At 43.7% G+C, this 16,220-nt stretch overlaps 1 long non-coding RNA gene across 1 annotated transcript; it reads left to right on the top strand.

Annotated features, from left to right (window-relative positions):
• Positions 1 to 47: 47 nt before the first annotated feature.
• Positions 48 to 14,755, top strand: LOC102405796. Its single transcript, XR_326645.3, has 3 exons — positions 48 to 106; positions 13,848 to 13,951; positions 14,705 to 14,755. It is a non-coding gene; the product is annotated as an uncharacterized LOC102405796 (long non-coding RNA).
• The last annotated feature ends 1,465 nt before the right edge of the window (positions 14,756 to 16,220 follow it).

Raw genomic sequence — 16,220 nt, 5'->3', positions numbered from 1 at the left:
TCCCTCTGCCTTTTCTAAAACCGGCTTGAACATCTGGAAGTTCACGGTTCACATATTGCTGAAGCCTGGCTTGGAGAATTTTGAGCATTACTTTACTAGTGTTGAGGTGAGTGCAATTGTGTGGTAGTTTGAGCAATCTTTGGCATTGCCTTTCTTTGGGACTGGAATGAAAAGTGACCTTTTCCAGTCCTGTGGCCACTGCTGAGTTTTCCAAATTTGCTGGCATATTGAGTACAGCACTTTCACAGCGTCATCTTTCAGGATTTGAAATAGCTCAACTGGAATTCCATCACCTCCACTAGCTTTGTTCATAGTGATGCTTTCTAAGGCCCACTTGACTTCACATTCCAGGATGTCTGGCTCTAGGTGAGTGATCACAACATTGTGATTATCTTGGTCACAAAGATCTTTTTTGTACAGTTCTTCTGTGTATTCCTGCCACCTCTTCTTAATATCTTCTGCTTTTATTAGGTCCATACCATTTCTGTCCTTTATCGAGCCCATCTTTGCATGAAATGTTCCCTTGGTATCTCTGATTTTCTTGAAGAGATCCCTAGTCTTTCCCAGTCTGTTGTTTCCCTCTGTTTCTTTGCATTGATTGCTGAGGAAGACTTTCTTCTCTCTTCTTGCTATTCTTTGGAACTCTGCATTCAGATGCTTATATCTTTCCTTTTCTCCTTTGCTTTTCACTTCTCTTCTTTTCACAGCTATTTGTAAGGCCTCCCCAGACAGCCATTTTGCTTTTTTGCATTTCTTTTCCATGGGGATGGTCTTGATCCCTGTCTCCTATACAATGTCACGAACCTCCGTCCATAGTTCTTCAGGCACTCCATCAGATCTAGTCCCTTAAATCTATTTCTCACTTCCACTGTATAATCATAAGGGATTTGATTTAGGTCATACCTGAATGGTCTAGTGGTTTTTCCTACTTTCTTCAATTAAGTCTGAATTTGGCAATAAGGAGTTCATGATCTGAGCCACAGTCAGCTCCTGGTCTTTTCTCTTCTAGAATGCTTAACAATCCCCAGGCCCAGACATTTCCAGCTCATGGTCTTGTTTCTCGGGGCCCCCAACTGTGTGTCTATAATGTATCTGAAACAACAAAAATGATAATTTATGTTTTTCTGGAACTAAATGAATTCTGGTTGGACTGTGCATAATTGATATTCTTGCATTGTAAGTCATTGTCTTTATTTGTTTTGTTGCTTGTAATTACAGGATCTTGATCAAGAAATTTGAAATACGTTGGCAGAGGAGTAGTGTTATACTTTTCTTTAGAACTGGAGGGAAACTTTAAAAAAGGGTGAGGGAAGGGGAAATAAACTCAGGTTCATTTAAGATGCACTTATGTTGTGGGTGGGGTCCACTGTTGGATCACTCTTTGCCTTCTGTTTGCCAAGCAGACTTAAGAGTCTGTGAGAGTTACCTTTTGATACCAAGATTTGGAGGTGGCAGTAATGGGGGATCTAAGAGCTATTGGAGGAGAGGGGACCTGAATGTCTAACACACTGGTGGGGCTTCTTAGGGACATGCCCACTCCCAAGTGATTGGCAAGCCTGCTAAGTTTGGTGCTGAATGAGTAAGTGGATGATTTGTTCCATGTCGTGTGATAGCAAGCGCCTGCTTTCTAGTCCCAGTTCCACTTCTTGGGGAAGTCCCTTACCCTCTCTGGATTCTGTTTCTTTCACCATACAGTGGGGAGCATCAGACTTGCCCATCCTACCTTCTGGGGTTGTTTCAAGAATCAGATGCTATACAAAGGTACCTGTCTATTACCTGTGAAAATGCATGGAGCAAGTCAGATGAAGAAATCATAGGCTCTCTGCAACCACTTAGTACGAGCTCAGGAAACTCTTATAACTTTACTAAAGCCTCCGTGTTTTTTTTCATCTGCAAAATGGAGATAATAACCACCTATCCTTCCAAATTCATAGGGATCCAATGAGACAGTATGAGAAAACATCTTATAAATTGTAAAGTGCTGAAAGAAAAATGAGGAATTATCGTTTTCCTCTTCCTCATCCCCTTTGCCAGTATTACATCCCCTGGTCCCTAAGAGGACCTGCAGGGTGGATGTGTTCACACCATCCTCATCAGGCTGCTGCTGTGCCCAGAGCCCCAGCTTTCAAGTCAGGGAGGCTTCTGCTCAGTCCCCGACTCCACCGACTACTAGCTGCTGTGTGACCCTGGGTGAGTAATTTAACTTCTCTGAGCACTTCTGAAAACTCAAGACAATGAGACCTACCTCAGCGCTGTTTGTGATAAAACCCAAGCAGGAGAGCATGTGCGTATATCCAGAAGAGCATCTGTTTTAAGTTCAATCCCTGCTGATTATTTCTTTTGCTAAGCCCTCCTCCCCCACTTGGCTCTTCAGACTTAAATCCACAATGAGGTGGCCATCGTAGGGAGGTTTAGTCTGGTTTATTCCTGAAGCTACTTGTCACATGCTAAGCTGAATCATGGTGAGTTGCTGAGTCTTTTTCTCCAGTAGACTGTGAACTTCTAAGAAGGACACGTGTGGCTTGCAGCTGTAGCCCCTGGTATAGGGTAGCCATGGTGGTCTAGGCACAGGAGAAAGAATACAGACGCTGGGTACACAGATCTGGGTTTGAATTTCTCTCCACCGCTTCCTTGTGGTTGAACCCTGGACAGATCGTTGAACTATGCTGAGATTTGGTTTCTTCATATGACCCTAACCAAATGGTGGTGCCCATATACCGGGGTTGTTGGGAAGTTGGCTATAATGCATGTAAAATGGCTTGCGTGGTACCTGGCACGTCCTTGGCTTTAGTGAGTAACTCTTGACTGAAAAACCCCGCCCAGCCTTGCATTCTGTCCCTGATGCATGTCCTTTTCCTGGACAGAAGGCATTGGAGCATGATCACAGGAGTGGCACAGCAAGGGGTATGCCACTTGCCACATACCCTTTGCCCTAGAGAGGAAGAGTATTTTATTAAATATTTCTGACATTGTTTAGAATTGCCTGCACATGGTGACAATTAAAACAAGATTGACTTTTATTATATGTACTTTTTTAAAGTTTGCTGCAGATAACATCCCCCTTATTACCTGCCTCCAGAGTAGACTGCTCCTATTCACCATCTTTGCTTCATCACGGGCTCTCAAAATTGAGAGAGACATGGTGTGGGATGGGGGGTGGTGTTGGATGGGGAGAAGATGTGCTATGATTACAAAGTGGTACAGTGACTGTCTGTAGAGGTGGGTCTGTGGCTCTGTAGGAGCACTGAGGTCAAAGCCAGCCACCCACCCTGGTTTTGGGGCCTAGATTTGCCAGGCAAAGCTCACAGAGGAGGAGTCTTTCAGCTGGACCTGTAGGAAGAGCAGGGCCATGCCAAGCAGGGAAGAGGAGGCAGGGCTGTCGGGTGGGGTGTAAGTGAGAGCGCCTGCCAGGCACAGAGTTTTCACATTGCTTGCAATATTCTGGGAACCTCACGTAGGAGGGTTTAGTTGGGGCAGATCCAACAGGACATATTACTTGTATTTAAAAATCTCCCAGGGAATGTTCTCTAAATTCCCATTTTCTTACAGGTCCTGGAGAAGATTCTAGCCTACTGCTCTCTTGTTCTCTGAGTGCAGAGCTCGGTGGAACCCTGCCTTGGCCCATAGCCACTAGAATATTTCTCAGGGAAAGCCCTTGGACCAAGAAGTCTGTTTTCTCTTTTCTTTGGAAACTATGGTGCTCTTTACAAAAACAAAGGCATTTGGATTCTATTCAGGAAAAATATAATCTACAAACAAATAGCCTTGGAAAATCTGTGCCTCACCCTGAGTGCCTGGGTCAGGCACAGGGAGAACCACGCCCTTCTACTGCTTTCTAACTGGAGGCCGCCTCCTTTGTCCTCTTCTGTATGTTGTCTCTGGCCATGTGGAGGGCAGCACCTCCTTTCCATGCTTCTTCCTTCCCTGCTGTTCAGGGCCCCCGTCTTGCTCTGCCTGGAATGTTCTTCCCCTCCCTGTTTACAAGCCACTAATCTTCCTTTGAGACCCCACTTCAGCATTTCGTCCGCAGTTCTGATTTCCTTCAGAATAGCTCGTTTCTCCTCTATAGTGTTGCTCTGGATAATTTAAAATGTTAAATGTTCTTCTTTTTTTTCCCAAATAACAATCCATGATCTTATTTTTAAAAACTATAATCATTATAATGGTTGCCAACTTAAAGTTTTGCTGTGTGCCAAGCAATATGGTACGTAATGTTACTCACCTCAGATGCAAAGTCCTTAGGACAGAAATTGACACAAGTTCTCAGTCGATGTTTCTTATTATCTTAATTCTCTCATGGCACTTGTAACAAAAACAGTTTGTCATTGTGATGCTCAGGTTACTGCTCTGTGAGCTTCTTGAAGGTAGAAACTTTGTCTTCTTTCTCTGATGTCTCCAAGCATGTGGATATGGGAAGGGTATTTGGTAATTGAACATTTAGCCTTTGAAACTGATGACTCTTTGTAAAGGTATATTCCACGAATTCCCGAATCAATAGAGTAGCTCTAGCCTAAAGAATTTATGATAAGAGAATCAGGAAATCTGGGCTTAATTTGTGTTCCATCTACCCACTAACATTGTGACCTTGGATAAATTAACCAACCTTTTGTGAGTCCCAAACATCTATTTTCCATAAAGGGGTTAATAGTCCCTAGCTTGCCTTACTCACAGGTTTGTCTTGAGCATCAGATGAGCTAACACATGGGAGAGTTTTGTGAATTGTGAAGTATTTTATATATGTGACGCATTATTGTTAGAATCACTTTGTTCTTTATTGCTGTCACCTTCAGAGTTGACAGAACATGAATCCACAGGTAGCTTTAGTTGGACAAATACCAACATGCCGTTTGGGTTTTCATAAATTCTAAAAATGTTCTTGATGTTTGAGACAGCATGATTTCTTTTCAAAGCATGTGTCTAAGACATTAGTATCAACCTTTCTAAAGGTTTTTAAATGGTACTTAATTTTTACCACTAGACTGCTTTAAAATCTATGACCCTAAATGTCAATTATGTTCCCTCTCAGGAAATATTCTCAGAGAATTGTAATCAAACAATGTAGTATTTACTGGAGCTTGATGCTAGGGAGTATAAGGAGGAGTGAAAAGACATATAAGACATGCCTTTACCCTCAAGGAGCTTACCACCTCATTTGGGACCTTGGGCTGAGTTACAGACTTGTGGGCAAAGTATGTCATCTGAGAAAGAAGAGATTCCCCTATGTTGAGGTTGTTTGTGAAGACTTCAGGGAGAAATTGGGCCTTCTGCTAAGCTTAAAGGAGGGCTAAGGTTTAGACTGCAACCTTGGGAATATAATTCATAAGTCAACACTAGAATAGACTAGTGGTGCTAACATGTTCTTTCAGCAGGATTGTTAACTTCTTTAGTTCCTGGTGGATTTGGAGGAAGATATGAGAACATTCTAGAAATGTATTCACTGACAAATGCCTGAATCCAGAAAGCAGGTAATATTTTGTGCCTGGAGATTTCATGATGCTGCTGCTGCTAAGTCACTTCAGTCATGTCCGACTCTGTGCAACCCCAGAGAAGGCAGCCCACTAGGCTCCCCCGTCCCTGGGATTCTCCAGGCAAGAACACTGGAGTGGGTTGCCATTTCCTTTTCCAATGCATGAAAGTGAAAAGTGAAAGTGAAGTTGCTCAGTCGTGTCCAACTCTTAGCCACCCCATGGACTGCAGCCTACCAGGCTCCTCCGTCCATTGGATTTTCCAGGCAAGAGTTCTGGAGTGGGGTGCCATTGCCTTCTCCGATTTCATGATGAGGAAATATAAAATTTCTTCTTAAAAAAAATTTTTTTTCAGTCACGATGTACGTGTCTAAAAGACGTCAGAGAAACAGCTGGTTACAGAAAATTGTAACACTCTAGTTCCAGCATAGTAATAACAATGAATACTCCTGGATCAGTAAAGCCAATATACATTGCTAAGGATTGATAATATTAATAATAACTCAAAGAGGAAATTAAAAAAAATACCCAATTGTAAACAACTTAGAAAAAAAGAAAATGAGAACACTAGGTCTAGGGCTTCCCTGGTGGCCCAGTGGCTAAGAAGCCTCCTTGCAATGCAGGGGACACTGGTTCAATTCCTGGTCTGGGAAGATCCCACATGCTGCAGAGCAACGAAGCCTCTGTGCTATAACTACTGAGCGCATGCCCTGCAAGTACTGCAGCCCGTGCACCTAGAGCCTGTGCTCTGCAGCAAGAGAAGCCATGGCGATGAGAAGCCCATGCACCGCAACAGAGTAGTTTCTGCTCACGCAACTAGAGAAAGCCTGTGTGCAGCAACAAAGACCCACTATAGCCAAAAAAATAAAATAAATAGATCTTTAGAACACTAACTCGAAATATGTACGTAATGCAACCAAAGCCATAGTCAGAGGTAAACTCATAGCCTTCATGCTTTCATTTAAAAATAAGAATACATGAAAAGAAAGCAACTAAGTGTCTAAAAATTTAGAATATGGGCAGCACAAGAAAACCAAAAAAAAAAAAAAAAAAAAGGCAGTACAAAAAAATGAGGATAACAAGTGAATTAGAAAATCAGCAAAATAATAGAATTCATTAATAAATTCATGAGCTGATTCATTGTTGGGGGAGGGAGGAGTAAAATAAGCAAACCTATAGACAATCTACTTAAGAAAAAAAAGAAAAAATAATTGATACCTGAAAAGTTTCAACAATTTGTAAAACACCTCCCCATTCCTTATCAATCTTGGTTCCTAAATTAATCCTATATGTTATATATTTGTATCTCTACTTTGCTAGTGATCAAGCTAAGAATAAAAGAAATGAGACTACTTTTTAGGGTCACACAACTAGTGAATGGTAAAACTATGATTTGAACCCAGCTCTTCTAACCTTGATGAATATTCTTTCAGTAATCTCATAGCATGCTCTTGGGATAACTGGAAGAGAGAAAGAGTGAAACGTTTCATTTGTGTGTATTAGTTTTCTATAGTTGCTGTCATAGATTATCACAAACCACATGACTTAGAACAACAGAAATGTATTCAGTCAGAGTTCTGGAGGCTAGCAGTCTGAAATCAAGGTGTCATCGGGGCCGTGCTCTTTCTTAAGATCCTAACAGAGAATCGCTGTCTGTCTCTTCCTGGTTTCTGGTGGCTGCTGACGGCCTTTGGTGTTTTTTACACTCTAATCTTTGCCTGCGTCTCACATGGCCTTCTCCATGTGTTTCTTCACATTGTCTTCCCTCTATGTATATGTCTCCTTTGTTTTAAGCTATAGGGTTTTGCTTTTCAAATTGACGTGTTTTTTTTTTTTAGTATGATCTCATCTTAATTGTTTAATTGCTTCTGCAATGACTCTATTTCCAAACAAAGTCACATTCTGAGGTCCTAGGTAGATAGGAATTTTGGAAGAACACTATGCAACTCAGTGCAATGTAGTTAGTTTTTATGATTATAGTTTAAAAAATCTTTATTGTGTCCCATCCATATAATGAATCCATGCATGCATCCATCCAGCCAGTGATCATTTACTGCATGTGTGCCTGTGTGCTCAGCCGTTAAGGTATGTCTGACTCTTTGCAACCCTATGGACAGTAGTCCACCAGGTTCCTCTGTCCATGGAATTCTCCAGGCAAGAATACTGAAATGGGTTACCATTTCCTTCTTCAGGGGATCTTCTTGACCCAGGAATTGAACCCATGTCTTTTGCACTGGGAGGCAGATTCTTTACCACTGAGCCAGCTGGGAAGCCTGATCATTTACTGAGTGAGGACTTAAAATGTGCCAGGTACCTGATTACATGGCCCACAACACATAAAGAAAAAGACATTTAAATCTTAGGTGGTATTATTAGGTTTTGCTAAGCTAGGAATACTCATTGGAAGGACTGATGCTGAAGCTCCAATACTTTGGCCACCTGATGAGAACGAATTCACTGGAAAAGACCCTGATGCTGGGAAAGATTGAAGGCAGAAGGAGAAGGGGACAACAGAGGATGAGATGGTTTGATGGCATCAGCGACTCAATGATATGAGTTTGAGCAAGCTCTGGGAGATGGTGAAGGACAGGGAAGCCTGTCATGCTGCAGTCCATGGTGCTGCTGCAAAGAGTTGGACATGACTGAGTGACTGAACTGAAGCTAGGTACAGGTGTGAATGGTAGTCCTACTAGTCACACCAATTAGAGTAACCGTTCATATGTGCTTTAAGAGGGAGGTAAAGTGGGGAAATTTCAGAGGTTGGTGACCTGGACCCTAAAATAATATCAGTCTGGTCACACTGATCAGTGTGGCCGCTGTTAGAATGCCTAAGAACACCTCAGGTGTGTTTACATGGGATGGGATGGGGCGAAAAGTAAGGGCATGGGAACGCACTTCTAATACTTGAAGGGCTGCCAGCTACAGGAGTCTGGGTCTCTTTACTGGGTCTCTGGCTAAAAGGGCCACAGCCAATCGGTGGAAGCTACAGAGATTTGTATTTCAAATCAGTTTACAATTAAAACTAGGATTGTCTAAAGCCAACTAGGAGTGGGTGACGCTTGTACGTGCATATTGGAGATTTTTTAAATTTATTTTTTAATTGGAGGAAAATTGCTTTACAGTGTTGTGTTGGTTTCTGCTGTGTAACAGTGCAAATCGGTTATAATTATACATGTATCCCCTCCCTCTTGAATCTCCCTCCTCTCCTCTCATCCCGCCCCCTCTAGGTCATCACAGAGTGCAGACTGGGCTCTCTGTGTTATATAGCAATCTTTAAGCAGCCACAGCTGGGAAGAGACAGCTCATCTGTTGGAGGCGCTAGAGGGAGACTCGGCGGGGAGAAGATTGTGAGCAGATCTTATTACTTGTGAAGATTCTAAGCCAGGTTCTAGCTGGTGATCTCTGTTTAAAAATTGTAGAAACACATACTTTAATATTGCTTTATACAAACACACTCTGTTTCTCAATATACAGTGGTTTTCATAAAATGAAGTCAATTTTATGTGCCAGACACTGCTGGGACCTAGCAATTCGCTCTGAAAAAGACCTGGGCCTCAACCCACAGGGACTCATAGTAGAGTGGGGGAGATCTAACACAAAATAGAGGCAGCCAGCTATGATAATATACTAACTCAGCTCAATAAATATTTGAAGAATGAATGATTGAGTGGTTTCCTTCCAGGAATAGTTTTTGTTGTAGTCATAGCTTTGCCTTTGGGCTTCCCTGGTGGCTCAGCAGTAAAGAATCCACCTGCAGTGCAGAAGACACAGGAGACACGGGTTCTATGGCTGGGTTGGGAAGATCCCCTGGAGGAGGGCATGGCAACCCACTCCAGTATTCTTGCCTGGATATCTCATGGACAGGGGAGTCGGGTGAGTCCTTGGGGTCACAAAGAGTTGGATAGGACTGAAGCGACTGAACACATATGCACACACGTAGCATTGCATTTATCATAGGGTGAGCAACCATCCCAATTTGCTGAAGCCCAAGAGGCTTCTTGGGACATAGTACTTTCAGTGCTAGAGCCAGGAAAGCCCCAAGCAAACTGAGATGAGTAGGTCACACTGTTTTATAGGCCTTTTAAAAAGGAGGGAAGACATAAAAGCAATGACAATAATGGCAGTAACAACAGTTAGGGGAGCAGAGAGAGGGGCACACAGTGTGAGGAGGAACCAGGCAGGGCTCAAAGCTTCATCCGGGTGGGGACCGTGTCTGTCTCGGTCAGACAGACCAGCACCCAGCCCAGTGTTTGGCACGTAATCAGAGTTCACTTGATATTAATTCAAATGCATGAATTAATTAACACGAGTCAAAAAGCATTTGACTTTTTTTTGACATTTTGAGCCAGGCCTTGAGGGTTATGTAGCATTTTACCCAAAGGGATGTATGTAGAATTTTCCAAAAATAGAGAATTTGGGTATAGTAATTGGTAAATATGATTTTTAGTGGAGTCTACTATTTTCCTATGGCTATTAATATAGTTCTTGGGAAAGCCCTTGAAACAATACGTCTATTATATTTCCTCTTCTTTTTTTTCCATCCTGCTGACTCTCCCCCTCCTTCCTTTTCTATTTCCTTCCCTTTTCTCTGTTGGAAGAGATAATGCTTTTTGCAGAGAGGATACCACTAGGAGCTCTTTCAGAGGAAGTTTAACTGGCAAATCAACTGTCTAGGAAAACAGTCTGCTTGGAAATGTACTGAGATGCAGGTGGAGCAGGAAGGATGAGATTTGGCCAAAGAAGGACAAACAGTCTGGATGGTTGGAGCAGCCTGGGAGGAGGAAGAGGGAAGGACATTGTGGCTGGGTAGGGCACTTGGGGTCACCTGGTGGAAGGTCCAGTTGCAGGGTCACGTGTACCATGCACTGCTCTGCCTTGGGTCACACAGGTGTTTCCTACTGAGTTCTCATAATGGAGGACAAAGCATGAGCCTTCCTCCAATGAAAGAAAGAGAGATGTTTATCGATCAACTACTAAGTGCCAGGCACCATTGGGTGCTTTTATCTGTATGATCCACACACATGCATTTTGAAAGGTGTTAATATTATCCCCATTTTACTTGTAAAGAAACAGAGGCTTAAAGATATTTGATGATTTGCCCAAGAAGTTAACTAGTTAGACTTGGGTCTGTTTGACTTTGTAACGGTGGTTTCCAACTTCTCATCTTCCTTTTATAAAAGCAGAACCTTTCCCAGCCTCCTCCCTCTCACTTCCTCCCTCTTGTCAACGGCAGTGGAGCCTTCCTCACCAAATGCACCCCGTAGTCCCTTCCACTAGGCTCAGGGCACCCTGTCCTCCTTAGCAACAAGTCAGGAGCTTGCTAGCACTGAGACATTAAATATATTATTTCAACCTGGCAGACCCCTAAGACTTTGTGATAGTCTTTAACTTCCATTCCTTCTCAGAAATATTTCTAGCAAGCATTATTGTACCATGACAATGTGCTTCTTAAAGGTGCATAATTACTCACAGGTGGAGCCTGGGGAATGTTATAAGCAAACAGTCAAACCATCTCTTAGAGCTCATAGCCATGATTTATTAGCAAAATGGAGAAAAACAAACACCAGATTTTAGTCCAGGAATAGTCATTACTAGCCATGTGACATGAGTTTCTTTACTTCTTTGGACCTCACTTATATTATTATCGGTAAAATGAATGAATTAAACTTGCTTTGCTTCCCTTGCAAAACCATATTGAGAGATGACCTTGAGTGAAATAATACATCATAAGTCAGAAAATAAAAGACAGAGGAAGGATGTTAGCTTTAAAGTCCTTTATGAAAGGACTTCCTTGGTGGTCCAGTGGTTAAGACTTCATTTTCTAATGCAGCGGGTGCAGTTTTGATCCCTCTTGGGGGAGCTAAGATTCCCACATGCCTAGTGGCCAAAAAAAACCCAAAACACAAAACAGAAAGAATATTGTAACAAATTCAGTAAAGACTTTTAAAATGGCCCATTAAAAAAAAACTTTAAAAATCATTTATGGAACAAAGGGAACACAAATAAAACATGAAATATTATTTTTCTTTCTTGGTAGTTAGTCAATTTAGGTAGAAGAAACCTAGTTTATGCCAAAAAGGGGACTTTATTTGTTCAGATGAATTAAGGGCAGAGGTGGGGCCAACCTCGGAAATGGCTTGATCCGGTTCTCCAGTCCTGCCAGAAGTCCTGTCTGACTCACTGTGATTCTGCCTCATTCTCTCCTGAGCTTCAAGAGCATCCCATGTGTGCTGGGTGCCACAACTGCCCAAGCTCCAGGCTTGCCTTCCAACTTCTGCAGAGTCTTTTAATTCATGAAATATAATATATACTTTACATGTATATAATGATGTAGGTACAGTTTAGCCTTCAATTTTTCTCAACTGGCTGTCAGAAAGGAAAAAGAGTTCTTCCCTACAACCTGAGGTAGAAAAATCCCAGGGAAGCCCTGTGATTGGCCTGGGTGGGTCCTGTGCTTGCCTTGGACAAATCCCTGTGACCAGGCATGAATATTACCATTGTTCCACCTCAAGTGGCCAAGGGGTGGAGAAAGCACAGACATAGTTACACTCAGTTGTATTCACAAAAATGGAATTTAAGCAATGAAAGAAAGGGGATATTTCTTCGGAAATATGAAAAGGGGATATTTCTGCAGGCTTCTGGCTTCTCTAAGATGTTCCATCTTTGGGAGCACAGGCCTGCTTGGAGTTATAAGGGGGGAACTCTGCACTGATTGCTCTTTGGATATCTTGCCATCCCTCACTTAATGTGAGTTTGGCTCAGTGTAATGTATAGTATAAGCACCTACTTGCTTCATCAAACTTAGTATAGAGAATGGAGTGAAAGGAATTGGCTGATGAATGAACTTTGACTGTGTGCTTGTAAAAATCCCAACAGAGTAAGGAAGACAGAAATTGAGTAAATGTCTGTGCTGCAGAAGATAAGTCCAGAGTACCCAGCAGCATATCACAGAGACCAAAGGATGCACTGACATCAGCGCCATCCAGGGTCATGGATGGGAGGAAGGCCTTCTCAGCAGATGGACTAGCATGTTTAATAGTTCTGGGGTTAGAACACACACAGTGGAGGAAGTCAAAGAGGGCCAGTGTGTCTTCATATGAAGAGCTAGGGGAGAGTGGCTCAAGATGAGGGAGGGAGGGGCCAGATCAGGTATTTGGATAAATACTAAATGCTAGGGTCACAATTCTCTCTCTTTCGTCTCTTTGGCTAGAGTTGGCCTGTGATCATTCCAGGAGGCCTGTGGTCTAACTCCCTGGCCTGCCTCATCCTATCATGGCATCTCCTTTAAGAGCAAAACGAGCAATGGAGGGAGCTTCAGCATCTGGGAAATAGTTGCAGGGCAATTCTCCCTTTCAAAGAGCTAAGCTCTGCTGCTCATAGTACTTATTAATGGTAATCATCACACTGGACACCTCTATTGCCACACAGCAAGCCAACCTTCAAAGTTGCCAGGAACAATAATTACTCCTCCCAGATCCCCTAGGAACAAGGTAAATATGGGTCTGAACACGAGATAAGGAGTCATAAACTCCTGGAAATCAGATTCCTTCTCTGTGGCCTGGAGCAGAAAAAGGAATAGGCACCCCAAAGCCCCTTTTGGCTGCTGATTCCAGAAAAGGTAAGGCAGACAGAAGTAGAGAGGTGAGCTGAGCAATTTTATTAGAAGGTGGGAGGTGCACTTTTATGATAGAAAGGGCTACTGAGCACTGCCCATCTAGACTTCAGATTCCCCTTTTACGCAGAAAGAATATAAGGGTCAGGCAGCAGGTGCTGGGACGAAGGAAGGGGTTGGGGATAGCAAACACTTCCCATGAGATGGCACTCATCTGGCATAAAGAAGGCCAGGCCAGGTCCAACCACTTGGCTTGGAGCTTCTGGGATGGGAAAGACCAAACTCTGAAGACATTCAGGCCCTGTCTCTTGTGCTGAAACTACGACCTGTTAGGTTTTTGGTGACTCAGAAAACCTTGTTCAGGTTTTGTTTGGTTCCCTGCCCCAGCCCTCCCACTGTCCCCCAAATGCACCTGTTCAGCATTCACAGGTACTGTGCAAGGTGGTAGGGATATGACAGCAGAGAAACATGGACCCCAACTCATGAGCTGGCAGGGAAATGGATGCATGAATAAATGATTCCAGCTCAGAGTGATGTGCTTTGGGAAGGAAGTGTAGGGGATGAGGGAGTTCAGAGACAGGGTGCCCTCCCAGGTTAGAAGGACCTTGAATGTTCTCGAGAGAGGCTCAGGCAGCCTTCTGAGCTTGTTCCATTGAGTCCAGTTATCCTCTGGAAAAGAAGCCTTTCCCAATCACCTCAGCCCATATGCAACCCAGGCCTCCTCTCCTGAAATCCTACAGCTCTGAAGGTCTGCTCTTAAAATCTTACAGCACGTCACACATATACAATGGAATATTACTCAGCCATTAAAAGGGATGAAGCAATGCCGTTTGCAGCGACATGAATGGACCTGGTGATCATCATACTGAACAAAGTAAGTCAAATAGAGAAGTAGCCTACGCCATCCTTTATATATGGAATCTATAAAGAAATGATATAAATGATTGAGAGTCCCTTGGACTGCAAGGAGATCCAACCAGTCCATTCTAAAGGAGATCAGCCCTGGGATTTCTTTGGAAGGAAAGATGCTAAAGCTGAAACTCCAGTACTTTGGCCACCTCATGCGAAGAGTTGACTCATTGAAAAAGAATCTGATGCTGGGAGGGATTGGGGGCAGGAGGAGAAGGGGACGACAGAGGATGAGATGGCTGGATGGCATCACTGACTCGATGGACGTGAGCCTGAGTGAACTCCGGGAGTTGGTGATGGACAGGGAGGCCTGGCATGCTGTGATTCATGGGGTTGCAAAGAGTCGGACACGACTGAGCGACTGATCTGATCTGATATGATTTACAAAATAGAAACAGATTTAAAGATTTAAAGAATGAACTTATGGTTGCCAGGGGGAAGAATGGGGGGAAGGGATAGTTAGGGAGTTTGGATCAACATGTACACACTGCTGTATTTAAAATGGATAACCAACAAGGACCTACTGTATAGCACGGGGAACTCTGCTCAATGTTATGTGGCAGCCTGGATGGGAGGGGAGTCTGGGGAGAATGGATGCATGTATATATATATGGCTGAGTCCCTTTGGTGCTCACCTGAAACTATCACAGCATTGTTAATCAGCTATACCCCAAGATAAAATAAAAAATTAAAAAAAAATCCTACTGTACTTCAACAGGGGCTGCAATGCAGGAGACTGCCTGCAATCCAGGTGACCTACATTCGATCCCTGGGTCAGGAAGATTCTCTGGAGAAGGAAATGGCAACTCACTCCAGTATTCTTGCCAGGGAAATCCCATGGACAGAGGAGCCTGGTGAGCTACAGCCCATGGGGTCACAAGAGTCAGACATGACTTAGGGACTAAACCACCACTGCGCTTCAACAGACTTGTGTTTTAGGCCATCTCTTTAGGCATGAAGTTTTATGCTCTGAAGGAGAGAATGAATGGCAATAGCTATGTTCCCTTATTATGTTTGATAAGCATTTTGCAGTTTACAAAGCATGTTCACAGCCATCCCCTTATCCTAGTTTACCAAGCAACAGCTCGTGCCCAGTGAGTCTGAGAGGTGGGTAGCCACCTGTGAGCTCTCATGCCGATGGACAAGTCAGGGTGCGGGTGGTAGGCATTAGCAGCCAGGGCATCCCTGTGATTTCTAAGACTTCCCATATGTGGTCCTATTCAGTCTTCACACCAGTTCAGTGAGGGTGGCATCTGCCCCCATCTATAGGTGAGGGAACCAAAGCTCCCACAGGTCAAGTCATTGACCAGCATCCCACAGCATGGGGAATCCAGCATCCCAGCTTCATGGGGAATGAAGCTGGGCATTCCCCTAGCAGGGGCTTAACTCCCTGCCTATTCTCTCTTGTCTACACCATGCTATGCTGTGTTGATCTTGGCATTCATTTCTCAACGCCAAGAGTATAGAAGGAACTTAGGAAAAGTTTGATGTTCTGATTTATTAATGAGTTTTCTCTTTCTGAGCTTCCCAGATGGCTCAATGGTAAAGAATCCTTCCGCCAGGCGGGAGACAAGGGTTGATCCCTGGATTGGAAGATCCCTTGGAGAAGGAAGTGGCAACCCACTCTAGTATTCTTGTCTGGGAATCTCATGGGCAGAGGAGCCTGGCAGGCTGCAGTCCATAGGATCTCAGAGTTGGACTTGACTTCAAAACTAAGCAGGAGCAGCAGCCGCAGTTCTCTTTCTGCCTCATCTTCTTGTTCTCAGGGCAGGCTTGCAGAGGTGAGGGGAGAGAGTTTTGTCCCTGATGTCCTGACCCCCCCACAGACACTGATGAAACATCATCCCTGACTGAACACCTGTTTTTTTTTTTCCCTCCCTGGAATATGTCCAGGGAGGAATAGGATGTTAAGATGTGGGAACGTTGACTGTGCAAGGTGGATGCTTCCTTCCTGTCCCTCCTCTCCGGTCCTGAATATCAGGTGCCCAACTACCAAGAATAACTCTGCCTGCCAGAACATCCCCTCTCTTGGCCAGAGCTAGGAACACGCTACCCATTTCTCATTGGCCCAGTTTTCCCAGCATCCTTGCAGGTCAGCACTCCCAGATCCATTTCATGACCTCATGGCTTCCTTTCTTATTTACCATGGAATCTTCTGGTTGTCTTCACTCGATGCCCCTCTGCTGAGCCAGGGACGCACAGGTCTCTGGGGGTGTAGAGTTGAACACAGCCTC

Source organism: Bubalus bubalis, chromosome 6 (genome assembly GCF_019923935.1).
Source record: "Bubalus bubalis isolate 160015118507 breed Murrah chromosome 6, NDDB_SH_1, whole genome shotgun sequence".
Classification (NCBI taxonomy): Eukaryota; Metazoa; Chordata; class Mammalia; order Artiodactyla; family Bovidae; genus Bubalus; species Bubalus bubalis.
Note: the sequence above shows the minus strand (reverse complement) of the source record. Positions and strands in the feature narration are given on the sequence as shown.